The sequence below is a fragment of the Aulonocara stuartgranti genome, assembly GCF_965226115.1.
Source record: "Aulonocara stuartgranti genome assembly, chromosome: 22".
In the NCBI taxonomy this organism is placed as follows: Eukaryota; Metazoa; Chordata; class Actinopteri; order Cichliformes; family Cichlidae; genus Aulonocara; species Aulonocara stuartgranti.
Window position 1 is genome coordinate 21,768,957 of NC_138957.1, and position 26,942 is coordinate 21,795,898.

General features: G+C 38.6%; 1 long non-coding RNA gene across 2 annotated transcripts in view; it reads right to left on the reverse strand.

Annotated features, from left to right (window-relative positions):
- The window catches only part of LOC309699465, a 96,295-nt gene extending 69,376 nt beyond the window's left edge, over positions 1–26,919 (reverse strand). Inside the window, exons 1-2 of one of the 2 annotated variants that reach the window (XR_014274358.1) lie at positions 26,855–26,919; positions 22,669–22,745 (exon numbers count right to left, since the gene is read on the reverse strand). This is a non-coding gene — a long non-coding RNA (uncharacterized lncRNA). Of the gene's footprint in view, positions 1–22,668; positions 22,746–22,934; positions 23,002–26,854 lie in introns of those variants that run through there. The other variant, XR_014274359.1, reaches the window with a different exon arrangement.
- Between the last annotated feature and the right edge of the window lie 23 nt (positions 26,920–26,942).

Sequence of the window (26,942 nt, forward strand, 5' to 3'; positions counted from 1 at the left end):
GCTGCAGCATCAAACCAACAGTGCTGTCTTCGCCTCTTACAGTTCACACACAACTTCACAGTCCCTCCCCTCACTGACAGCTGAAGTTTAACGCTGAACAATATTTTTGAGGAATTTCAAAAGGTAAGTAAAGCTCTTCTTTCAGCAAAACTTAAGTATTAATATTAAATTGCCACAGGTTAATGTTAGCCATTTAACTATTAGCAACTGCCCAATATAAACATTAGCCATCTGTTAAGTTATCATTGAGGTATGGCTAATAAAACAACCATCTCATTAATAAGAGATATAAGCAGCAAACATTATCAGTTATTTGTGTGTAAAAAGTGCTAAAGTGATAGAACTGTGCATTGTAAATATTAGTTGTAATACCTTATTATACATTGAAAAATAACATCATCGTGCATTTTTAAATGGATCGTATAGTCAATTTGTTTAAATGAGGATAAGCACAATATTTTATAGAAACTGTTAATGATCCTTCACAGGTATGACACATAGTGCTGGGACCGTATTCATCATATCACTGGACATAATGAGCAAGGGTGTTTCTTACTTACTTAGAAATGGAGGAACACTGCACACTCATACTTAGTCACTATGTAAATGTCAAATGGACCGGTAGTGCTTTCCTACTCAGTGTGAGCACTCCAAGTGTTACACCCCTGAAGGGGAGAAATAATCACAAAAGTGGTGAGTTGGTGTTTCGACACTGAGAATTTTTACAGGAATGAAATATTTTTAAAAATATACACAATCTGCAATTAACTCTGTGCAATTAGTTTATGTTTGCACACATGAAAATACACAAAACGGCAGCAGGACTCCACTATGGCACTACCATAGACAACTGGCTGCACTTTGCTCACACACACACACACACACACACACACACGCGACCACACACACTGCAAAGCTTTCCAGCTTATGCACATTATTTTAACACGCAGAATAGTATTAACATCCCCTTTTTTCCCTACAACACTTCTTAGTGACATCAAACACTGTAACACCTGAAGGGGGGAAATGATCACAAAAGTGACGAGCTGGTGTTTCCTCACTGAGAACTTTTATTTAAATGAGGATAATACCAAGATCTCCCCCAGGTAAGCGGGTGGAGATACAAGCAGTCGATCTCAGGTGACCCAGTTCACACCACTTTGTAGATCCCTGATGGTACTTTTTTTTTTCTTTTTTCTTTTTTAAATAAAGAATGATATAAACAAATCAGTTGTTGTCTTTTAAGGTTCAACCCTCTTATTTTGAAATAATGACATCTTATAAAATACATCTCATACATACGTGTGATCTCTTTAAATAAATCAAAGAATCTCAATACTACAAACCACAAGTTTCCTTTTAAAAATTAGCTTTTTTTTCTATACCTAATCACTTTTAACCTAACATTTACACAATCCCACTGTAACTTGGGGTTTAGTATTTTCCCCAAGAATGTGACATACAGGCTGAAGGAGCCAGCAGTTGAACCACTTTCTGATTAGAAGACAACCCACTTAATTCCTGAGCTACAGCCACCCCTGGCACACCAGCTTAGCATAGCATAGACTCCAATCTATAGTTTACAACATAAATATCTTTTTTTTTTATTTAGGAAAATGTCAAAGTAGACATTGAGACTGTTAATGCATCCAAAAAAAGTGTTTACTGAGGTCATCATCCAAGTCAGTGGGTTGTTAACCCTGACTAAACAAGTAGCCCCCTAATGGCCATTGGAAAGAGTGCAGATTTAAGTCACTTCCACACTAGCTTCACTATACAGTCTATGCTATGCTGACCTGATCACTCAGTGAAAACAAACCTTCGTCTTAGATTTATTACTTCCCAGTTAAACATCAAGAAATTCTCAGTAATTCTTGCAAAGTCAGCACTGGAGAAAAAAGAACAGCAGCGAGGGGGAGATGAGCATTCGGCTGTGGAGTGTCTTCATAGCGTTATATAATTTTTAACACAAAGGGCAAATAAGTAAAAGCTCTGTAATGAAGAGGGAGCTGAACAGTCGGATAACATATTGCCAGACAGCAGCCATTAGCTGGAGAGCTGCAAAAGCACATCAGGGGAAAACTCAGAAAGATAGAGCGGCAACAAAGAAAGACAAGGGGAAGAGAGAGTGAGGGGTTGGAGGCAGAAATGTGAAAGGAGCGAGGCAACGAGAGCAGAGTGGAGTGTGGAGACTGATTGCCGTTGATCTTCACAATAAGCAGGGCCGACAAGCGGCAAGCACGCCTCTGCTCCGACACTAATTGCCCGTGAAAGGTGACCCGCGGTGAGGCGGAGGCGCTCAGCTCCGATCGTCCTCGCCGCGCGACGTCCGCCCTGATCGCACGCGACACCAGACAGCCGAGCCGTCACACCGGCCACCAGCCCCACCAGCTCAGCAGCCGGAACCCATCCAGAGACGGAGAGAGACAGACAGAGGGGGTGAAAGAGAGCGGGAGTGAGGAGGATGGAGGATTGAGAGAGTAAGGGGAAATGGAAACAGGACAAGGGTCAGGAAGAATAAACCCTGATGGAGTGAGAAATAAAGGGGGTGAGAGCAGGATGTAAAGGAGGAAAAGAGGATCTGACAAGGGGGGAACACCAGTTAGCCAAAAAGGAGAAACGAAATGGATCATCATTGTGATCACTATAAATTCAGTGTCTGTGAAGGATAGTCAAAGAACAAGAGGGTTAACAAAGGCTACCATCCCCCAAATTTGATATATACTGTATCAAAGAAGCAGATGCATTGTAACTTAAGTATAATTCTGAGTGCATGTGTGTATGAACGAAAAAAAATGTAATATATCAGTCGAGGTTTCTGGAGTGTTAAAATCTCTGATATTGTGTTTTATATGTTTATAAAAATGGGCTTAAAACAACTGGTAACATTTTCCCCCTTTATCAGTTAATCTTCCAGTCATTTTCTTTCAGTCAGATTAATTGATTCATAAATTTCCTTCTTAAAATGTCAGATAATAATGAAGAAATGTTTCATGTGATTTTCCTGAAGCCAAAAGATGTGTCTGCCAATAGTGTGGAAACAGCAAATGAATTTCAGTTTTAGGGGGAAAAAAACAGGATAAGAAAAAAATGAATGAAAAATCAAGTTTTCCGAATTTGGAAACAATGCCTGTCTCTTTGCTTTGTACATTTGTTCATATTATCAAATAAACAAGTGCAAAGAGGAGGTAAATCCAATCAAAGTCTAATCCAGTCAAGAAAAAGAGAGAAATCAAGTAGGTCGAAGATCTACTTGGGTGGCAGGCAGGGTGGTGACAGGGCCACAGACAACCTAAAAGTCAGGAGAAGATGGAAAACGCAGGAAAACAGCATAATGGTTACAGATCATCGGATGAAGGGGTTATTGCCACAGGATATAAGAGGGAAAAGGAGGCTGTACTGTGAGTACTGAGAGAATAAAATGGCTGGTTGGAGTTTTGCCACACATGACAGCTCTCCAATAAGCGGACTGTGTGAGAAGCTGCAGGCCCTCCTCCTCCTCCGCTACTTCAACACTCCGTCTTCTATCCAGGACACACAATCAGATGCTGCCCTGATTTCTTCTGCTATAGTTTGCTTTAGTTGAATTCATTTACTAGGTTTCCAGCTCTTGTGTAGAAAAATCCTAGTCCAAACATGGAAGTTACTGAACTGGGAGTAATTGGGGAAAATATACTTTTTCCTCCCATCCTCACAGCAGATATCTTGAGTTTAAAGAAAAATCACAATGAAAGTAAATTTGCTTAGTGTCCCAGAAAAGCGTGTCATATCAGGACCCTGGAATGAGTTAATGTAAAGTGTTTTAAAGTGTCCCCCTGAAAATAATTGTGCATGTAACTTAATCATGCGATTCCTCTTAAATGCACTTTTCACCTGAAGATAAAGAATAATTGATAAATGCATTTTATTGTAAATGCATTTCTGTAACAACTAGTTGGAAACTTACAGAAGCTTTTTTATTATTGATTTCCTCTCTTTCTCCTTGGTCTTAAGAGGTTAGGAGAGGATAAAGAAGAGACACAAGCCTGGATCTTTTTACACAGTGGAGCCAGACAGTTGGAGCCCAGTGTGGGGGAAGAGTGCGGGCAGGCTACAGACTATTTTCCCAGCACAGACACGGAGGTATTGGAACGCAGTGGCCATTAATAACAACTCAGTTGTCATCTGCACAGTCATTGACCCCCCAGACTGGTCAATATGTGTGGAGTGAGTAAGAAAGAGTGTGTTCTCATACTTATGTCTATACATATGTGTGTATTTGTAAAACTGTGTTGCCAGCCCATGTACGTCATTATCAGACAATACGTATAACAAGGGCATAAAGGGGAGTAAATATATATTTTATTGTTACTATGTATCAAGTGTGTCTTAATCTTAACTTTCAAATTGTGTAGATTAATTTAGTTTGTGGTTAGCACCACCCTTTGGTAGTCAACTGCATTGTGTTTTGGCAACTCTGGCACTTGTGGTTCGTGTTAATTAACCTTCTTGCGTGAACACTGCATGAATTATAAAATAATTTCAGGTGTTGGTGGAAACATTCATGTAACGATATGCGGCAGCAGGTCAAACATCTTAAACAGGAATAATTATGTACTGATGAGGCACAATGAAAATATTCATCGCTGATTTGATTGCATTAAACATTAAGTTAATATTAAGGTAAGAGTACCGACTCCGTTCCTCAAGGAAAGGATGGAGGAGAGGGAAAAAAATACACTTTATTCAGAGAATTGTCAAGACGTATTACACTTGTAATGAAACCTCAGACACCATAGATGGGTATCAGATAAAATATTTGAGGCAGGGGAAATAAAAGAGACAGCTGAGGCAGTCTAAGACTGAAAGTCGTCAGAGAGGATTAGCTAAGCAAATAAAGTGAAGTGACCAAAATAACGGCACTGGTAGGGAGGAAAAAAATCATCTATCCCAGTTATTCTCTCTATTGGATAAATGTGCCTTTTGTGTAACAGTAATCATCATACTTTCATGCTGTCACTTTCTATCTAATTGCTTGCCTCGGAAACATGCTTTCTTGCAACACAGCAGCACTGTCCTATACTGAGAACACACTGAAAAGACAGACACACACCAATTAAAGAGACTGCAGTGTTAGTTTTAGTCACAGGTCCCAGGAGAAACTGACAAGTTAATTCTTTGCAATCGACTCATTTATCAAGAAATCAACATTATAAAACCCTGCACGTGAATATTAACAATTACGCTCGTTAACGTCAGGTGAAGAAAATGAGGTGGCAACAAAGTGCTCCAACAAGATGTTCAGTTGTTGTCTGTCAAAGACTGGACGTTGGTGTGTACTGCTAGCTGTGAGGAGTGCAAATCTGGGTTTGATTTCTCTTTTGCAAGGCAGCTTTATTCACAGCTATATGACAAATTATTATTCTATAATCAAACTTAAGGCTGACATCAGGTCATGTTTTATTTTTATTTGTTAAAGACCTCAAAAAATGAATTAAACAAATGCTGCTAATTTATTTATCCGTTTTTTCGTTATTGGGTATTTGAATGTTTGAAGAGCGTCCTGGTTGTAAGATCTTTCACTGATTTTGTAATGAATACTAATATCAGTTACTAATTGATGTTTTAGAAATAGCAATCTTACATTAGTGGCTGGAAATGATACAAAGAGCAATTTCAATGTCTTATATTTGATTTGTTACACAAGTCATAGCACATCTCTTTTTTCATCTTCTACATTTTGAATAAAATATTGTTTTTCAACTTAACACTCGAATCTGATCTTCTAAGCAAAATATTACACCAAATTTTCTGTGTTTCAAGAGTTTCTAAAAGTTTATATTTTTGCTTAAAAAGAACTTTATCCACATTTGCGCAGTGATAAAAATGCTTGAAAAGATTTTTCCTTTTTCAAAATAACGATCTTACATATTTACATGGACGAATGAACTTGTGACTGAAACTTGTTTACTTCCTTCAACTGTGAATTCATCGAGCCGCAGCTTTGATAGAGGGATTATTAACCTGAGTGTCAAATTTCAGAAAAGAATCTGTGGCTAGAAATGATAATCAAGTTTCTTAAGTTCTCTAGAATTGCTACATTTCTACAAGATATCCAAGGGACTTTCTAATTAAGAACTTACCGCTTAGGCACATTTTTTTTTAAAGCTGTTAAAAAAAGTTCCTTAACTTCCCCCGGTCCTGTACACTTTGTAGTGCTGAAGCACTAACTCTCAAAGTCAAGGAGCTTTGCTAGTTTTCCCCTGGAGACCATCTCAGAGAGTTCCCTTTATACATTTCTGCAAGACTACTGAGAGTGGCGAGTGATAACGTGGTTTACGATGCTAACACCTCACCATTAACATGTGGCCAGTCCTAGCGCCCTCTCATCAGCGCCCCAAGGGTTTCTTCCTCTGAAATGCTCTTTTAGCAGCTCCCTGACAGGCGAGCGCTTGGCTTTCTACTTAATTAAAGGGAAAAACATGGCCTTAACTGGTGCATGGTCGCGCCCAGCCTGCATAATGGGACGTAATTAACTTCCCCTCATCGTTACTTCACTTCAAAGGGTCGGTTTTGAGTCAGCCATGCAGACACACACACACGGACGCACACACATGAATATAAGATGTGTATTTATTACTGCTTCTGCACACAGATAGGCCCAGAGAAACAGATCCCTATAAGTCTCCTTGGGGAGTTACGTACAAGAGCCTGAACCGTCGGACAGATCCTGGAAAAAAACCCTGCTTCTGCTAACTTATGAGCATGAGTGTTGTGTTGCTTCAGCTTCACTAATGTACTCAACCACCCCCTCTCCTTCCATATGACAAAGATGTATCAGTCCTAACAGAGGGAAACTATTAATGTACTGCTTTTGAGCTATAAATCCTAGTTCTTTAGTCTAAGGGTGAACTGTAGAGCCTGATGGATATAAAATGTTTAGTACTCAAAGGTTTTTTTACTTCGGGCTACAGCATAGGATTAATCTTTTATTAGGACCAACTTATTTGACTTATTTTGTGAAATGTCAGCAAATTAGGGAAAAATGGATTGATATTTGATTTGTTGTTTTGTCATTTTAAAAACAGCTTTCTTCTTGTTATTATATAATTTTGTCTTTTGTGACCTCCTCCAAAGCTAGAAAACTATCCACCATACGAACCAACACACACACGCACACACACATACGCCAGCACCTCCTTTTCTTCTTGCAGTGCAATACAAGGAGGAAAAAACCCCTGAATGCTGACGTGTGCTACATGTATTTGGCTCCTACTGACACTGAGGTGAGTCCAGTTTTCAGACTCCCCCCCCCCACCCTCAACCAAACCAAGTTACCGTGAATTTCCCAGCTGTGAGTGAACAAGCGGCGACAAGCCTTGGCCAAATCGGACTGATGGCTCGGCTCTGTTTGCCTTTTGCTGTTATTTATTCATGTGTTTATTCTTCCTGTCGTTATCCCCTCCGATCCAGCGTCCCTCCATCCTTTCCTGTCCCTCTTCCCGCAGGCCAACGAGGAAACAATGTCTTGTTACATCAGGTGTGATATGCACCCACCATATCCTCAGTATGTGTGTTTGTGTGTGTTTCCAATAGAAAAGAATACTAATTATATTAAGATAAATATAATTTGTTGTCTGATTAGAATTTAAAATAATACCAAAATCTGTAAAATTATAGTAAATTTGTAAAATAGGCATTACAATTGTTGGACATAATTAATTTAGCTAATATTTACTCTTTAAACAATCTGTGTGTTCATTGTGACATATCGTAGGCTGAAATGAGCAGGATGGCTAGTGGTGATGATGGTCAAATGGTTACTGGCACTTGGGAGGGGGCAGCACAAGCATGCGACAAAAAGGTCTGGCCATGAGTCGTGCTTTTCTAGTGGTGGACAGCTCTCTTACACTAGTATAATCCTTGAACCACACTCACAAAGTAACCCCTTCACATCATGAGCAGGCTGCTGTGCTGCAGTTGGTTTTTCCCTGGATGTGCTCCACAGTTACTCTGAATTTACATGTGTGCTAATTAGACTGGAAGAAATGATTGGCTGCTCACAACATCGCAGTAAAGAGGGCCCAGATGCATACACACACACACACACGCTCGCCTGCACATACGGACACATATAGGCGCCTGCATAGTCAAAACCTTGCTGGACAGTAATGCATTAGAGCGCGCCCCATCACACTGTGTCAAGAGACACACCTCGGCTGAGTTTGGGCTCTGTCACATGTGATTTACTCGCCGTGAGACGACCTCACACCCCTCCCTTCTTAGTGTTCAAATCTATCTCCCTCCAAGCCCTCCGCGTGCATACGTTTGTGTATATGTTACTATTAGATTGGAAATTCTCACAACAACACAGCACATGTTGTGAGAATTCACTTTTTCTTACAAATGTACGCCAGGGAAGTCGATATGTAAATGACACACATTCTGCTCACATGCACGATCGTGTGTACATGCATCATGGTGGTTAGCACTGAAACCCCCAAAGAGCTTCTCCATAATAGTCCTAAATCAGCCTTGTAATAATAACACCTCACTCTGTGTTATTCCTCCTTCAAGCCTATGTGCTTAGCCCCCCAAGCTTCTGCCAAATAGCCCCTTTTGATGTTTCCACTGCTGGCAGGACACAGTGGGCCCTCTGCTATGAGCTTCACATAGTCATACAGTGTGAGGGGGGGGCATATAGAGAGTAAGAGGCAATTATATGCATAAAGCTGCAAGGTTTATCAGATATACAGAGAAAATCCAATTTCTTTTCAAGTGGGTTTTTGCTTTCCCCTGAAATTATCTCAGCATCTAAAGAGATCTAAAGAGTAAACCTTTCTTTTTACCGGGTAAATATATAGTAAATTATAGTACACTGGGTAATAAAAACCAAAGTTTATATTGGTAACAGTGCAAGTTAAAAAATTAAGATTTAAGAAGAAAGCACTTTCCAATAAATCACTTTCTTATAAAGCCAGCATCTGTAGCTACACCCTTTTATGATTTATTAAGTTTACTTCAGAATCTCTGGAATTCCTTTTAAGATGAAAAAATGGCATCACTATCTCTTAACAACCTCAGCAGGGGACACTGCCCTCTAGTGTCACTGTAAATGTTCTCAACTACATGGTACGTTCTTGAAGATTTTTTTAAAAAACACACCTTTTACCACAAGCACTAAATAGCTGTTAAAGAAAACTGTGATGTCAGTGCAGTGCCAGCACCATCCCAGCCTTGTAGAGTTTGGTTGCTTCCTTAAATGCTCTTTGAAAGCTGAAACACACAACCCATTCAGCTAGTTCATCCAACTGCGATAAATTAAGGCAATGACAGCCTGCTAACTGGTAAAAGTGCCCACCTGCTGGGCATATTCTGGACGTGAAAGCAACTGATGATGGCCTTTTAACAGGCTTATTAATATCTGCAAACAGGTAAGTAAGTTGAAACCATGCTTTTTTAAAATTTTTGCATTTACATTTTGATTTAACTGTAGTATAAATCAGTAGTATAAAAGAGAGTTTTTCTTCCCACTGTCGCAAAGTGCATTTTTATTGGGGGTCATCGGATTGGTAGATTCTCTGTGTATTATTACAATAATAATACAACTTGTAGTGACTGTTGTGATTTGGCATTATATAATTAAACTGAACTGAATTAAATTGAAGGTGAGCATAGGTACAGTGATATTATCCACAGATTTCCGAAGGCTCCACGTGAATGTTTTCACTGTTGCCATCTTGGTAAAAAACAAAACAAAACAGTGACTGTAAAACTGGAGACTGAAAGTCTTTTTGAAACCACAGCTATTTAGCTTTTTAGTCACTTATTATTTTCATTTTTCTGATCTCAAAGCTACATCCCTCTTTTATACTGACAATAAATGTTACCCAAAAGAAGCAAATCCATTCGTACACCAGCTAGCTGGCAAGCTAACATTGCTAATGTTAGCCAGATAAAGCTAGGTAAGCATTAGCATCCAAGCTATAGCATGTCATGAACTCAACCCTTCTTGGGTTGTTTCTGAGCCAGCTTGTTAAAATTAGGTATTGTAAATATTACTTAGTTTAACTAAATTATATGCTGCTTTAAAGTTGGTGAAGCAACACTGACATAATGAGTTAATATTCACACCAATAGAGTTAGGGTTTTTGTACCCATGGGGTGAACAGCCTGCAGAACATAAAGGGTGTTGATTTGTGTTGATTTGATATGCTAGTATTTCAACTTCAAAGGCATTAGTGTTACACTCAAACAAAAAGCTTCTGTCGTCTTCAGTGTTGTTTTTTTTTCCACAGCCAATCTGAATGTCATTGAGCAGTGTTTTTCAGCTGGTGAGCTGAGACCCTAAAAGTGGGTCATGAGTTCTGCCAGAGCCTCACTTAGAGGAATGTTATTCACTGGACCGTCAATTCATAGACAAGGTCAAATTGGATTACTCAGTTCAGAACCTCTGTGTTCTTTATTATTAGTCTCACACCAGTGCAGAACACTGTCTGCTTCTATTCGGCCTCAGCGTTTTAATCTAAAAACATTACACAAGGTCAGTTGTTCACAAGTCCTTTCGATGTGTATGTGTGTGAAACACAGGGACCCACATCTAGTAACAACGGCTCGAACAACTCCATGCAGCACAATTTAAATATTGCTGAGACACCACTACTTGATTTAGTGAGACAAGAAGGAAAAGTCCTCCAGCGCTGTCTCGAATCTTTTGCTCTCGTCCCTCCTGGCTTTCATTTTGCCACACATTCCTTTCTTTTCCTGTTTTCCCATTTTATTTATTTTTACATATGAAGATCAGAAACACATCAATTTGTGTGCTAACCAGAAAAAAAAATTCTATTCAAAATCCTGTTAAATATTTTGATGATTTATGTAGGTGCTAAAGCATTTGTTCACCTATATTTTAAATGTTTATGTACATTTCTTGCATTGTGTATTTTAAACTATCTGTGCTGCAAGTGTTTCTGTTGACAATCCACTACATTTCTGTGATATATCTTTAATTGTTTTCGGTCTTTTTGTAAGACATTAAAAGCAATAAAACATATTTCCATCAAGATGTATGGATTGCATTATTATTATGTTATGATTGACTTTAAGGATTATATCATGTCTTACAAGATGGTCTGCAAATGACAACTGAAAGCAATCATTTGTTCAGTCATTTAAAGAGCCCAGGACTAATGCGCAAAAATACTGAAGAATAAGTCATTATAAAGTCATTTTTGTAGCAAAATAAACACTGCTGGGTACATTTGTTCATAGGAAATGTTTGATTTTTAGGGGGATTAAAACAAATCTGAATTCTTGAATTCTTTGTATGCTTAATGGAAAAGAAGAGAATGCTTAAAGAAATTGACTTTATATACATAACCACACAGTACAACTGCGACTGTTACTGTATATACTCCATGAAAAGGTAATTTATATGTAATGACATTTTCAAGTAAAAAAAAAACAAAGAAAAATCTTTCATACTGGCAAAAATCTGGAGGTTAAAACAGCAGAAAAAGAGAGAGACAGGGAGAGAAGTTGTAATCACGAAAAAATACAACACAACAGTAATAATGTTTCTCTTTTAATCAGATCAGACCTTAAAGGAAGTGCAAGACAGTGCGGCAGAAAAAGAAGAACATGAGCAGTAACACATTTCAAATGGAAGAAAAACTGTTTTCAATTTGCCCAACCCCACCACCCCCACCCCTAAAAGGTTCTGAGGTATCTATCATCCCTCCAGAAAAAAAAAGGAAATCATCCAATTTACTAAAAGAGGGACGAGCGAGTGAAGAATTTGAAGCCCCAATTACAAGTAATTACCACTTTTCGCTCTCAACATGGTGAAATGATTTGATGCCTTTCAGAAGGTAGTCTGGTTTAGCTCAACACAGACGTCTCCTCCTGCATTGTGTTAGTCTTTGGCAGTGGTTAATACGATCATTTGGTAGAGATAAAAGAAGGGGCGTTTAAAAATGATGGCGCTGGAGTCGGATCTGCTGGCTATAAATTACACTAGGTGGTACTGAGATGAAGCAAAGGTACGTGCCATGGCAGCCTTTCGCTGTGACCAAGACTAGAAATAATAAAATGAATGCACATCTGATGTGCTCATAAGGCGGTAAGCTGCGTGGGTGTGTCAAAACTTTAGTCGGTGTCAGTGCTTTGCAGCAGGCTTTGCAGAAGAGGAAAGATGTCCACTAGGTCATCCTTTTTCACCCATTCACACACCGGTTTAGATTAGACTGCAAGTTTGGGGAATTACACGAGTAATATTCTCCTAATACGGAGTCGTTAAGTATGAGATCTTTATGCCTGATGTCACTGCTAATGAGTAAAATCATTCAGTGTAGTGTCAGGCAGAAATGGCCTCTATTAATACTTTAAAGTACCAATATTTAGTGACATCATACATCGCTACATAATTTTTTTTCTCTAGAGAAAAAAAATTATATCCACCCACCCACCCATCAATCCATTCATTAAACACATTTACATAGGCCTGCCCACCTTAACATTTAACTATTTCCTTGATGATTACACAAAGCGCAACAGTATTGTCAATTTTGTCCCAAAAGTTTGTGTCCATGTGGTTAAAAACCACATGGACACAATATCATATATCATATATGTAATGTCTCATATACTGGAGACTAACAATTATATATACTCACACAATACAAAAGAAAAACAGGCAACAAAAACAGAGACAAAAGAGCATTTCTTCACCTGTGGAGAGACTATAAAATGAAAAGCAAACTTGTTTGGAGGGTGATATGACCCCTCTTACACCTCAAATCACAGCAAAAGCCTCTGGAGACAAGAAGAGAACGTCTGTCTATCTCAGAAAGCCTGGTCCTCTTAGGAAGCTGCAACACACACACACACACACACACACACACACACACACACACACACACACACACACACACACACACAGGCTGGTGTATGTGATAGAGGCACTGCATTTACACACACTCTAACCAACACCTCCTGCCTGTATTGCATCTCAACATCGACGTAAGGCAAGTACAGTTCCAATCCACCTGGTCGTTTGATGCCTCAAACACTCACACATGACAATGCATTGATTCCCCCCCCCCCCCTCCCTCTCTCCTAGCTCTGCTGGGCGTGCAGACAGAGCAGTGTGGAGAAATCCATTAAGCCGACACTTCTCGTTTCCATTGACTGACAGGCCTTGACGGGCTCGGGCTTTTGGCCCACCCGCTTGACTGGCAGCTCGACAGTTAAACAAGCCCTCCAGTTGCTATAATAGTTTAAAACACTTTCAATTACCCGAGTCAAACAAATCCAGCAGACGAGCGCTCGGGTGCTTCCCTATAAGCAATCCCACACCCCAGCAGGTCCTTCTCCAGCTATCCTTTTGCTTTATCTGGATGCTACGATGAAGGGGTTTGTTTTAGGACAAAGAATGCAGGAAGTCAGTGAGGGGAAATTGGAGGGTACAAACTGCAAGCTACCTCGAAGGAAGCGATGATTTTAAGGTTTCAAAAGTCTTCACTTCCTGCTCTTGTAGATGCACCCCTACATAAGCCCAACCCTTGGACCATATAGCATGTCTATATATGCGCATGTGACTGCAAGATTTATAACAAATCTAATTAAACATTAGGTAAATCAGTTCTGACCAACCTTTGGACTTCTTCTGTGCAAATCACACAATAAGTGGGGGGTAGGAACTTTCCACAAATCAATGAAATCTCACAGTAATAAGCCAGACTCATAAATCACTTGTTAACAAGCACTTCACAGCAGCTCAGCAGCATCATCAGCTCACTCTCAGGTTGAAATGCTCCTTACAGCATGCACAACCATAATTGCCAGAGAAATTTGAAGAATGTATTTAATTAATTATTTGTTTTTTTGCCCAAAATGTCAACCCTGAAGCGCGCTCATCATATTCACTCATATTTTCTCATCTGCTACCCTTTGTCACGGAGTAGAACACACTGATTTTTTTTAAAACTAATTTTATATCTACATATGTTACAACCAATTAACTGATATTATACTGAGAACAGTACATTAAAAAAAAAAAAAACCCGTTAAAAATATTTGACTTTCACGTCATGTGTTGTTTTTTTCAATCATTAATATTGTTTTAATGTTATATAGAAAATACATTTCAATGAATAAGGCCATTTTGGTTTAAAAAAAAGAAAAAGCATGTGACCATGTACAAAGCTTTGTAAGTGAAAACATACAAAAGGCAACCAATTCATTCATTTGGATGTATGATCGATAATATGAAACTGCTCCCAGTCAGTAACCGATATGAAAAAATTTTTTCTTCTTCCTGTTGGTTCACTTCTAACATGGCCAGAGAGCCTTGGCAGCACACCTTTTCTGAAGATTCGTTTGTTTATGCATAATTATCTGGCACCACCAGCAGCACCCACAGCTCTTTCTGCAGTAATAATCTCCTTGTTGCCCCAGAAACACAAGACATACACCAGCAAAACAGTGAAGTCATTCCCTCTTTGTCCTTGAGTAGCTGAGAGTCACGCAGTCGAGAGAGTGTGAGGTGTGTACAGCTAAGAGAGAGCAAAATACACAGTGGGAAGGAGTCGATATTTCCACTGTTTTGTCAGCAGTGACTAAAACACAATGAAATGGGATAAAATCATTCAAGTTATAGTAAAGGCAGTTGGTAAATAATTAATGTAAGCCAGGTTTTTGGTAACAAAAAAATCCAGTGTGGTGAAATGTTACTGCTGCATTCACCCATGTCATTTTCTATTATTTGTGAATTAGAAAAAAAACAAACAAAGAAAAAAAAACAAAGAAATTCGCCGCAATACATCAATAATTGAGAAATTCTAACCAATAAAAAAAGTATACAACTCACTGGGTTTTAAAACTCACACATGCAGTTTGGAATAAATGTCAATTTAAGTTAAGGTGAAAGCATTTTGTTGACTTTCTTTTCCAGAAGCACAGCTAAAAATGTTTTTAGTTTCTTTTGGATTTATGATCTATGATTCCTTACTACTACTACTACTACTAATAAAATAATTTTAAACCACTGACTTCAGATTAAGTTTGAGGTGCATTCAAACTTTTGTTTTGACAGCCAATAAGAAGATACATATTTTCACAGAAGATAAAACACTGGTGCATCACCTGACGTCCAAACACAGTCAAGGCAAGAAAAAAAATCGACATGAAATTTACATATAAGTACATAATAAAAATTTCTACTCTTCACCGTATCTTAAAATTTGGTAACTAGAACCTGTGAATGATGAATAACAACAGGTGAGATACTGTACTGTGTCAATATTTATTTCATAAAAACTTAATCACTGTGCAGAAGAGAAGAAGAAAAACCTAAATACAATCTTATCACTTGATTAACTGATTTTCGACAAGTGTGAGCACCTCTATAAGAGCAGCAATTTTGGCCGTTTGCTGGTCTGGAGCGTTCAGGTGTGTTTCAACTCAATGCCAAGGAGGAAGGACATCAGCAATTATGTTAGAAAAGCAATTTCTGCTACTCATCAGTGTTGTAAGAGTTATGGGACAGTTTCCAAACAATTTGAAGTCCATCATTCTATCCTGAGAAAGATTAATGACTAGTGAGAACAGGACAGCTACCAATCTTCTCAGGAGTGGACGTTCCAGCAAATTCACCTGAAGGTCAGACCGTGCAATGCTCAGAAAAACTGCAAAATAACCCGAGAGCGACATCTCAGGTTCTACAGGCATCGGTTATTGTACTGAATGTTCATGAGAGCACAATTAAGAAAAGACTGAACAAGTAAAGCTTATTTGGAAGGGCTGCCAGAAGAAGGTGCCTTCTTTCTTAAAAGAACATGGCGGCATGGATCAGGATTTCAAAGTTGCATCTGAAGGACTTTGCATTCTAGCTAGCCTAGCAACACTTGTTGAGCATGTTGTTGGACAGATGAGACCAAACCGAAGATGTTTTGACATAATGCAGAGAGCCAGATTTAGCAACAATTAAATAGCATATTAGCACTCTCAAGCACGGTGGTGAAGGGGAGATGATTTGTGGTTGTTTTGTAGTTTGGATCTTTCCACCTAGCATCATTGAATCAACCATGAACTCATCTGTATACCAAAGTATTCTAGTACAGTAAAATGTGAGGCTATCTGTCTAACAGGTGAAGCTTTACTTTGATTGTTTCATGCACGGGAACCAAAGCACAGCAGCAAATCTGCAACAGAATGGCTGAAAAAGTAGGAATCAAGGTGTATAAAACTGGGCATAAACTAATGCCCACAAACCTCAGTGAACTGAAGCAATATGGGTAAGAATACATGATTACTTCAAGTTATTGGTGCTAACAGTAGTTCTACAAGCTACTGAATACTGGGCTTTAGTTTTTTACAGCTTGTATGCGATTTTGGCAAAGTCTTTGTTAAATAAATCATTACACAGTATAAAACATGTAAAATGTGTTATTGTTCATCTGAGGTTACATTTAAAAATAGTAGAACCTGCCAAGGACCAAATGATTTTTTTAAATTATTATGGCTTTGAACTGAAACAAGCTGTACTTTTGTTTTTTTTATAGGACACCTAAGAAAATCTGCTACAGCTGATGTCAGACATCTTTTATTGCGCTACCATCGGTGGAGTAAACAAAGCTAAAACCGTATTATTTTCAGAAGCTTACTTTCTGCCTAAATCAGTTAAACAGCAATGTTTCAAGCATGAACAGAAAACTGCGGTCCTGCATCAAGTGTACGTTCATCTTTGTTTTACTGCACTTTTTATTTTATTTTTTTAAAGTTAATGCTGTCATTCTAAAATATGTTCTCCAACTTCCTGAACAGATCTGAGCATAGTAATTGTAAAACTGGCACTACTTACTTAGTTATTAGTTTAACAACAAGTAACTGGCACGTATATAAGCACAGATTCACTTTTAAACAAAGATGGCAAATGTTGGCAGAGCATTCGAAGCTTTTGCATGAAACATAGAACAGGATAGTAATGTTTCAGGTGGTTCTTAGACTAAACTGGATATTTGAAAGCATCACCCTTTCATTATGAGAAATTTATAGACAAATGTACAATAAAAAAAATATTATAACAATGATAATAAAGACAATGGTTAGCTGCAGTCCCGTACAGTAAAGTATTGTCTACAAAACAATGTTGATGTTTTTTTCTGTTTATTTTGCTAGCACCTAATTAGTGCTTCCAAGCTAGCAGACTCTACTGGCTGAAATGACACAATATTATGACAGGCAGGACCAGTACAGTACAGTTACTGCACATGACTTGTTTCTTCAAAACACTGTAGCTGACAGAGTCTGTCTTCACACATGCCAGGCCAACGGTGTCACTGTGGTCTGGCAGGGCTCAGAAGGTATTTACCTACCTTAGAGCCATTAAGGCAGGAAACCAAAAGCACTTCACAGATGATCAGATCAGCTTCTAACAGGCTAAGATATGGTTTGTACTCTTCTTCATGTGGTCTTGGTCATGAACCTTTACTGCAAACAACTTAATCCCATTTCTACTCAAAAGAAAGCAAAAAATTCAAGAAAGAAAAATAAAAGATAAGATAATTATATAGAAGCACTGAGAAAAAAAATAAATTAAAGAAATCACCATCAAGCACCACTCAAAGAACTGAGGAAAGGTGCAGAATACTTGTGATATTCTAGCTTTACTTTTACAGCACATACTGGATATCATTTTTGTTTATTTTTCTTAAAGCGCTACCCACAGTAACGGTCGTTGACTTTTTTGGTGTAGTTTGTAGTTGACAGTCCATGCTTCTTCGTTTTTTTTAAACATTGATCTGCATTTTTGGTTGTCACATCTAAAGACTGGCAAAAGGAAGGGAGCTTTTTGCTTTGGGGAGCATAGCTGAGCTGTTAAAGATGTCATTAGTTTATATTACAGTCCATGAAAATACATATTTTAAGAAAAATATTTTTAACGTATTTTTGAAAATTATGACTATGCATAACAAAAACATTTCCCTCTTCAGTCAGCTCTGCTTTATTTTAGACAGAGGCATTATTTTGATTGATCCTAAACATTGTGCATTGATGCTAGACTGTTAAGAGCGAGACCTACCAAAGTCTTAAACTTTCACAAACTACAGACTACACCACTCTGCATTTAATCAGGAGTTATAATTCGTCTCTGGCTCTGTTCTACAGTGTATCTTTTGTCTTGCCACCAGAGGTGTGGACTCGAGTCACATGACTTGGACTCGAGTCAGACTCGAGTCATTAATTTTATGACTTTAGACTTGACTTGAAAAAATGTTCTAAGACTTGTGACTTGACTTGGACTTTTACACCAATGACTTGGGACTTGAATTGGACTTGAACCGGTTTACTTGAAAAGACTTGATATTTTACCCCAAATATAAAATTTAACATGCATATTATATAGAGATTGAAAATGTGACGTCATTCACGGGTAGAACCGCAAAGGATTCTGGGAACTCGTGGCAAGCGGTACTAGCGCACGCAGGCTTTCAATTAAAATCAGTTATACAGCGATAAAAAGAAACACAAAAATGTCAAGAAGCTGTTGTATTATTAACTGCAATAGCCGGTCGCACGACAGCCACGGGAAGCCGACGGGTAAAGAGATCGGTTGTTATCGGATTACGTTGTTGAAGAGAAATTGTTCGAGCCATGTTTCCGAAGTAACAAAGAGGCGACTGGATTGCAGCCATTCAAAGACCAAATATAACGTCCCAGAACACTCCAGCTCACAGGTTAGTCTGCTCCAAGCATTTCCACAAAGGTCAGTCTGCTGTTGTAGTTAATGCGTCACTTTTCTTAACATAATTGGTGATATAGGTTACAAGCAAGTCTGGCGCTGAACAGAAATTGTCGCGCTATGCTCCTTTATTTATTGTGCATAAATAGTGAATTGTCCTGACACAATATTGCGTTTCGCTTCTGTTATTATGGTACATTGACAAAAACATATAGTTTTATTCACAGGATAAAACAGGTTTTTTGTATCACTAATTGTCCAGTACGATTACAGCATACAATATTATTGTCACTGCTACATTTCTGTAACGCTACCAGAAATTATTTCCACTGCTAATTAATTACCGTTGAGCTCAAAGGTTATATTAATAAACGGTTAAGGAATGTGTATTTATGACGACGATTTGTGAGACTGGTAAACTTATGATACGTACGATGGTCTTTCGTTCTACACGGTGCATTTCAAGGTCCTGTACCCATCCGTCGGTAAACTGTACCTGGGCTTGTTGCAGTGACCGGAAGTTACTAAACTTCATGAGTGTATGCACTCACTCCAAGAACCGTATAATTATAAATATGCATATAAATATGCTACGATGAGATAGCTGACTTCATCTAACTAGCAAATGTTTTCCAGGCTACGTTGGTGATGCAGTTTTTTTTAATATGTATGATATTTTTGTCATGCGATTTTAAAGCCGGTCCTACAACCGCATCCAAGAATAACATGCAGCGTATCTCAGAACTGTCGGTGAAAATTATTCTTGGAGCTAGGTTTAATTGAGGTGCATTTTAAAGAGGTGCAATTTCACAATTTGTGTATATTTTCTAAGTTCACTATTTTGTCATGTGTTGAGAAAAACACAGATTTAAAAATTACATGGTCTAATATTTACATTTAGCATATAACTGCAACATGCTTTTTTTCGTTTGTTTTTTTTAAAGACTCGAAAGGACTTGAAATTCAAAATTTCAGACTTGTGACTTGACTCGGACTTTTACACCAGTGACTTGAGACTCGACTCTGACTTGCCTGACATTACTTGAGACTTGACTTGAGACTTGAGGATAAAGACTTGAGACTTACTTGAGACTTGCAAAACAATGACTTGGTCCCACCTCTGCTTGCCACCCTCCCCTCACCCCCAACCGGTCGAGGCAGATGGCCACCCTTCCCTAAACCTGGTCCTGCTGGAGGTTTCTTCCTGTGAAATGGGAGTTTTTCCTTCCCACTGTTGCCAAATGCTTGCTCATAGGGGGTCGCCTGATTGTTGGGGTTTTCTCTGTATTATTGTAGGGTCAATATCTTTTTTATAGGTCATATCATGAAAAAGAAAATGGCAAAAGAAAATGAGGTTTTTGCTTTTGGGGGAGCATAGTTGGGCTGTGGCATACTTCAGGAATACTCCCATGATTTCTTGAGATACGGTCCATAGAAAAAGGAAGAAAACTTGTGACAGTGGGACAATTCGCCAACCTCTTCACTTGAAGTGAGATGAGATAGCTGAACTTTTCTGAGGCAAGGAGATGTTGCCTAGCTGTCTTGAGCATACCTCTGTGAAACAGCAAGGAGATCAGAGACACTGGCTATGGACTAGCAGACTGGGTAAGTAGTTCAGCTTCTCTTTAAGGAGGTAAAACAAAGGGTGCGTTCCAACTTCAGTCGATTGCATTCCTTAGCTTGCCTCATAAAGTCTATGCCAGGGTGCCGCAGAGAACAATTCTTTATGTGAGGTTTAAGTCAGATTCAACAGAAACGATCCATCTTTTCTCATTGTCGTCTCTATCCTTTTAAAGATATGAGAGTTTGTTTAACCAATGTGGACTCGGTGGGAAAAGGCATCATTAGCTGCGTTGTCTTGTGTGCAGTGCTTCGAGTGTGGCGTGCTGGACCTTGGTTATGATCCACTCAGTCTCTGTCTAACAGAGGTGAGAGCTCAGTCCTTATTTGCACATCTATTCTTCAGATTTATTGTTTAATTCATTGATATTTATCCCACATACAGATCAGATTTCATTGTGTTTGATTTTGCAAGATTTGTCTGTAAGATGATGTCCAAATCTTGAATAATACGGCGCAGACTTATTCTCTTTACTTCTTTTTCCTCTAAAGGCCTTTTCTAAAACTTCCTCATTTTTTGTCATGTTGAACTACAGTGCACACGCAAACAAACACATCTTGGCAAATCATCATCCTTTGCAGTTTATTTTGACTGCATGTGGCTGGCTGGAAAACATTAACATAATGTGAAGCCTAAATCTAAATAAATATAAAACAAGAAGTAGATGACTTGTGTGGAAATTTGTGCAAACACAGGAGAGTCTTGGCTCCGTCGAGAGGCGATTACTACTAAGAAAGCCCAAGCCAGAGAAGCACAGTGACAAATTCTCCTGCTAATCCTTACCCAGGCTTCCTATCCAGGTCAATACACGCAGGCGCCACAGTGTAAACAGCCCAGGACACACCATGTAAAGTGACTCTACTATCCTCCATCCCCCACCCTTCCCGTCGGACGCTACTCGCCCTTAACAACAACCATTGATTTTTTTTCCCTGATGAGGATCTAGCCGGCATTTAATCTAACACTGCAGCCTCTCGATGTAGGACATGGCTGAGCATGTCATGCTAATCAATTGGTAAATACAGCCAGTGTAGGGTGAACACATATCTTTACTCGTGCTTGGGAAAAGGAAACGGCTGTAACCGAGCGTATGTTCGAAAAACAAGCATCCAACCACATAGAATGTATAGAGTTTGGTTAATAACTTAAATTTCTAATATCTTTAGGATAGTAGAATCAGGATTTAAAGCCTTAAAGAGTTATTCACAACAGCTACAGATTTCCAGAGATCTGACTTGACCCATGGTGCTGCCACAAAAACACAGGTGAGTGTCGGACCCATATCCCATTCTCTGGCTGTTCCTAATCCATTTTTGGGAAAGACACAATAAAAACTGCTGCATGGAAAATTATGCTTCTGACTCACTAAACTCTTATTTTAACATTCATATGCATTCAATAATAACAAGGGGAGAGTGTAGAAATTTATCTATCCGTGAAATAATTTCTAATAATTGCAAAAAATGTGGAATTTCTTTTGTTCCGTCCTTACCTGTTAAAGTAGGAGTAATTAGGGCTCGTTCACAATAATGAACGTTATCACTGTGGTCAGCTTCAATTAGAGCATTTACATGAAACTTGTGTAGTTTAACAGAACGGATAGATGCAAAATATACAAATAAAGCACGTTTCATGTTTGTTTACAATAATTCTGGCAATAATCACGGACTGTAAAACTTTAAGCAGCATACAAACATTTCATCTAGGTCTCCTACACTCACACTACCTCCATCACTACATGAATATATAAGCAACATATATGGACCGCATCCCGACTGTATATCAAACGCACTCCAGATTATATGTGACAAGGCTGGCAATTAACAATTTCGCTCACTATGAATTCAAACCATAAAAAAAGATGATCAAGGCTAGCTGATATCTGCCGCCTATGCATAATTTATGTGGCTAGTACAAAATACCGTTCTGTTGCAGTTCTGTTCATTCACTCGACTAATTCATTGAAATAAAGCGTCCCAGAGGGGTATCCGTGTAATCAAGCTTAATCCCAGATTGATTTGAGAGGAGTCGAAGACAGAAAGCTGGAGAAAATCAGGGAAAGCTCTGCGTCAGAAGACTGCAGGAAGCCCGGAGATCAGAAGAAAGTGCAGTTTCAAATGAGAGTATAATAAAAATAAAAAGCAGACGATTGACAAAAGAATGAAAGCTGGTTTTTGTTTGATTATTATTAAAAATTGTGGTTTTCAAAGGTTTAGAATTGTTTATAAAAAGTACTACAAATTGCTCAGTTTCTATATTTTTTTAATAATATCTTCTTAATGCTTCCGTTAACCCTTTATGACGCCTCACCACCAAACTGAATTACCTTATGATCTGTATGTGTTTTCCTAGTGATGAAACTGTATCCCGTCTCAAATCTCCAACAGGGAAGCTGCAGGATGGCTGAAAACAAAAGGAAATATAATTTAAATTAAAAGGGTAAAATCAAACATGCTAAACGTAGATAACTGCATCTGCACCTGGTCCCAAACAACCTTTTCCTTTCATTAATGGATCAGTAGGGACAAATTATGATCTCTGTCTTTGACTTTGTTCCAATTACCCTCTCAACACTCTCTGCTCTCTACTCACATGGGTGCAAAAGGGCTTCATACACCAAAGGACTTCTCGAGGAGCTTCACTGCATCATTATCCTTTCCCCTGGACCCTGCAGCCTCGGCTTGTCCCACTTAGAGTAATACACAGCGTCTCCGCCAGAGAGGGCATAATTAAAAAGTATTTAAAATAGGAAAGTGTTAAAGGAAAGTGCTACTGAATTTCAAGACGGCGAAAGACAGTTTTTGGAGGAATTTATTTTATGCAATCTGTGTCAGGAAGAAATATACAGCAACTGTTTGAACTGCTCACAATTAGTCCATCTGTAAAGTTAAGCAGCATATCTGATATGTTTTATGCTTTTGACTTAGGTACAAGAATTAAGTACCAAAGGTCACAAAGCTCCATCCACTGATGACACACAGTCTATAAAACCAAGTGCAAATGCACACATCAAACCATGACATCATATTTTGCAGTACTGGGCAGTATTACTGTTTAAAGGTGATAAACCTCGAGAAACACTTCAGCAGTCATAATTAAAGCATCCCCATTCCCTTAGCCTGCTATGTAAAAGCATACATTTTAACCGAGCTGAGCCTTTTTCTTCAATGTTCACCCTTTGTATGCTAGTAGCTCACAGCGAACAAGTCACACATTCATATTTTTTGTTCTTTTCACGACACCTGTGACTAAGTTTGTCATAATGAGGCGCAGGTTTATTTTATTATGAGATAATTCAACATCCACACGTTTTTTGGTTGATTCATCAGTACCACTATTCTGCAGCTGATTGCTGCCAACACAGAGCTGTTCCACAGATACGACTGTGGAGGCATTTAGAGGTAAGATGGCGCCATCTGCTGCTTTTCCGTGGTAAATGCAAACACAATTACTGGCAGAAAGCAGCCAGCTTAGTAGGGATGTAGAGAAAATGGGCATAAATAAATAAATAAAATAATAGTGTTAAAAAAAATCTAATCTTAATTTGTGTAATTATATTTCTCTTATTGCTGTTTTGTCTACTGTGGACTGATGTGAAGTGGGAAGATCTGATTGCTTTTTCCAGTCACAGTGTGTTTATGGGACTGGAGGGATATTTACATATAAATGCTGCAAAGCCTGAAGAAAAATTGTGTATTTTTGTTAAGATATAGCAAACCACAGTTTGACTGATAAACAGCATTCTGGAATTTTCCATCTAATTCTGTGTAATTATGTGCAAAGTGTGCTTTTAATACTCCATGAGAGCACTGACTGCCTAATGGCATATTCCTGGATTTTATAAATATATAAACAGACGACGTATTGGCAGCACATTGTAAAGGCTGGCAGTCTTTGCAGAAGGCACTTTCTCAGGTCACCTGGCTCCATCTACCGACAGCACAGCGAAGCTGAAGAAAATCAAGGGCAACTGCACACATCAAACATACTTTATTTTCTACTTTGTTCTTCAAATATTTTTTTTTCCCTTTTGCTCAGATTTGGAGCACAGATAGCTGAACAAATTCCAGATTGCTGCAACTTGATTAACAGACGTGAAGAGTTCTGATCTGCATCCAGGCTTTGGAACAACTTTTACATCAAAGGGTTTCAGGAAACTTAAAAAAAACGTCTAAAATCTAGGCCATGCTTTCTGAATAAAAAATTGGTTTCCCGCTGATGTTGTCTCAAGTTAGTTTAACTTCTTTTCGCATCATTGTCTCTGATCAGCTGACATAAGGTATGATGTAGGAAACACAGACATAGGGAACTGTTCAAAACAAAGTTACAGAGCTTACCTGGCACCATCTAGTGGATGCATTAGGTAAATAAAATAAGAAGCAAATGGTACCCTACACACTTCTCTTATAAAACTGTCAGCAACACAATCAAGCGTCTCTGCTAACATTGAGTATTCACCAGTTTACAAATACACATTTCATCTGTCACCATGTAGCACAAGACGTGAAACCTGTTCAGATAAATTATTTGATGATCTCGGTCTTCAATGTTTGCACTGACAAACATACGAATGAGAAAAACCAGAAAAAAAACATACAAAACAGGATGCTGAAAGAACATAAAAGTGTCTACGTAGATTTTATTTATGTTTTTTTATTTTTCTGTATCTGAAAGTACAATTTCAACCACAGTAGATCCCACCTTCCTGAATTCTTTATTTGATTTTGTTTCAGATGTCTACCAAGCACCAGTGGTGTCAGTGTCTGCCAATCAAACCAGCCACACTTAAGTCAGGTATCGAGGTGGATGAGCCATAAAAAATAATGCAAATGGAGTTTATGAGAAGTGAGAACTTATCTTTCGCAGGAAAAGCCAACTGTTACACCAGGCTGTAAACATGCTTTTTTAATGCCATAAAGTTGGAGCTCATGGGATTTACTCACTTTTACAGGCAGTATCAAGTGGCCACTAGTAAAAATGTAGTTTGTTACTGGTGTGTAGGAGATTTCCATGGCCGAGCAGCTGACTCATGTTCTTTGGAGGGACAAATCATGCTTCTCCGCCTGACATCCTATAAACTAGTCTGGGTTTGATGGCTGCCAGGAGTTACCAACAGTACTTGTCCAGTAAAAGGAACTCTTAAAGCTGCAGCATACCAAGACATTTTGAACAATTTCATGCTCCCAACTTTGTGCAGTTGGGGATGGCCCCACTGGTGTGCAACATGACTGCACACCAGTGGATAAAGCAAGGTCCATAAAGACCTGGATGAGTGAGTTTGGTGTGGAAGAACTTAACTGGCCTGAGTCTTGACCTCAACCAAAAAGAAAACCTTTGGGATGAATTAGACCAGAGACTGTGAGCCATTTAGTTATTTTAGTTACATCTCCTTAACAACTAGTTTCCCTCAGAGCAACATTTAACCAAACGAAAAGCTGGTGGTTGCAGTTTCAGAGCTGTAGAGGCATCGTTCTCATCTTCAGCTGAAGTAGAGGTCCCTGGCAGCTGACAGACATTACAGATTATTACCAATACAGATGATTACTCATCTGACCAACAGTAATTTACTTAACTATCAACAGATGGAGTTGCCCAGCTAAGGTTTTGTCCACATCGATATGTGGCGCGATATGGCAGCCTCGCTTCTGTCAGTCTGCCCCAGGGCAGCTGTGGCTACAACCGTAGCTTGCCTCCACCAGTGTGTGAATGCGAGAGTGAATGAATAGTGACACTGTAAAGCGCTTTGGGTGCCTTGAAAAGTGCTATATAAATCCAATCCATTATTATTATTATTATTATTATTATTACATCTACACTGACATTTTGAAAAATTTAGCTAAATGTTGTGTTACACTGTTGAAATGATGGGCCAACTCATCTCCCGTGCAACATATTTATTTTTACAGAAAACTGTAAAAACAGAAAAATAAGACAATCAGTTCTCTTTGGCGCGCAGGCCGTATGCTGCCTCTTCACCACTGACACTACTTCTTCTAGTGTAGCTGACATTACTTTATACAAGTAACTTATACAGTTTCATATTCACATGCACCACCTTTGTAAACTGGTTAAATCACACAAATACATTTTACTATACACATGAACAACATAGTGAACTCATTACAGTTTTATCTTGTTTTTACTACTGTTTTAATCTATTTATGAACCTGTCTTCTTAACTGTATTTAATAAACTAGATCCCTTTCAAATAAATGTTTTTCTTAACATATTTCTATAGCATTCACTCTTCATGAACTAAACATAAAACAATTCACACTTTCTCTTATTGTGCAAAATATAGATCTTGTGGCTTTAACCCAAAAATACACCTGCACCGAGCTCACAGTTTCGGTACAGTCTAACACTTGGATCGGCACAGGCTAACAACTGGACCAACTTGGAAATTAGCTCTTTAGCTTAACATTCGCCACACACAAGACATTTATCATTAATCGCCACTGCTGTCTGTCACTTTTATAACATCTGTTTATATTATCAACCACCCAGCTTACCTATAAAAACAGAAAAATAAGACAATCAGTTCTCTTTGGCGCGCAGGCCGTACGCTGCCTCTTCGCCACTGACACTACTTCTTCTAGT